The following is a 1,594-nucleotide window of genomic DNA, read 5'->3' as shown; positions in this document are numbered from 1 at the left end:
ATAAAATAAACAACTACTGACAGAAGCCCTACATGTTATTCACATGTACAGTTACATACATTTCATTTTCTCTGCTACAGGCTGTGAGAAACAGGTCTACAGACCCCTGTAGAGCAGGGTGGTGCGCTGCTGCTGCTGGTTCATCAGATCACACACCCACACTCGCATTGTTCTGGTCGAACACAACGAGGAAGGAAACGTTCCTCTGTTTTTTTCCACATAGCTGTCAATCAGTGAGCGGAGGTCAAAGGAAGTGGGAAAGATGATGATCCCACTGAGACTGCATGAAATGAAAGAATGATTGATGAAGGACTTTAAATCCATCTCTTTGTTGAGAATATTTGATTAGGAGGCATTTTGGTGAATACACACTTTTGTAAAATCTTGCAACTTCATTCATCCCACAGGATGTTAAATATATTTACATATAAAAAGATGATTGAATATATTTGTCATATCAAATGTGTGTTCTCTGCAGTCAACACAAACAAGGTCTGAAAAAGGAACACAGTCAATTGCTGGGGTCTCTCTGCAGCCGCCCCTCTGCCTGTTTCCCCCTCATCCTGTTCTGACTGGGTCAGGGACATGCTCAGGCAAAAATCCCTAATCGCCCCTTAGTCACCCGACCCCACCTCCACCTGCACACTGACCCCCCTCGCCAACTCCCTTCCTCCTGCACAGGCCGTGACTGTCTTTCCTGTTTTTAATCTCTCTAAGCGATCATACGTAAACAAACTGTGTGCACTCAGTCTGTTGCACACGTCCGCCTGAAAGATATGTTTAATAAAATAACTAGCTGGGTCCATCCCCTGTCTAGTGCAGAGCACTTGAAGCCCGAGGAGCTCTAATCAGAAATGAGGAGCATGAGTCACGGTGCCCCCTGTATGGGATCGAAAGAGGTTCGGCCCAGTTCCATTAGCTGTTTAAATTGTTTCTGTGATAGGCTGATAGGCGGCAAGTGGCGACAGGTCAGCGGGTGTCCTCTGCCTCATTTCCTGCCCAGCAGCTTGGCAGGAATCAGAAGAATGATACTCTGACTCACACTCTGAGCCACCTTCCTTCCTCTCTCCTCAGCTCTTTACACCTCTGTCTCTCCCCCACCTCTGCGGGCAAATCCAGCATGATAAGGGCAAGCTCTCCTCTTCATGTGGCCTCTTTGGCCTGTGGAGAGTTAAGACTGCTGAAATCACTCTGGCACTCCGCTAACCATCGGGAGCCTGTGAAAACTTATTAAAGTCCAGTGAGATAGAGGAAAGGGAAACTGGCACGGAGAGAAAAATCTTGGCACCAAGTGTAGAGGAAGAGAGAGAAATAAGAAACTACAGCTGGACTCTGCGGTCAGCTGCCCTGTCTAATATTTTCCAGAAAAGCACCACATAAACTTTACTTCCGCTGGTGAAATTTTTGAAAAAGTACAACTCTTAAGCACTTATTTTTACCTGACACTTTATATTTTAAACCACTACATTTGAGGGGATTACCAGCTGACACAGGGTGAGATAGAGGGTGTACAGCGGACAGGTTGCCAGCCCATCACAGGGCAAACAACCAGAGACGTATAACAGCACACTCTCACAACCACTGAGCCTAACAA

Source organism: Haplochromis burtoni, unplaced genomic scaffold (assembly GCF_018398535.1).
Source record: "Haplochromis burtoni strain Fernald_Lab_line unplaced genomic scaffold, NCSU_Asbu1 Contig_77, whole genome shotgun sequence".
Classification (NCBI taxonomy): Eukaryota; Metazoa; Chordata; class Actinopteri; order Cichliformes; family Cichlidae; genus Haplochromis; species Haplochromis burtoni.
Note: the sequence above shows the minus strand (reverse complement) of the source record.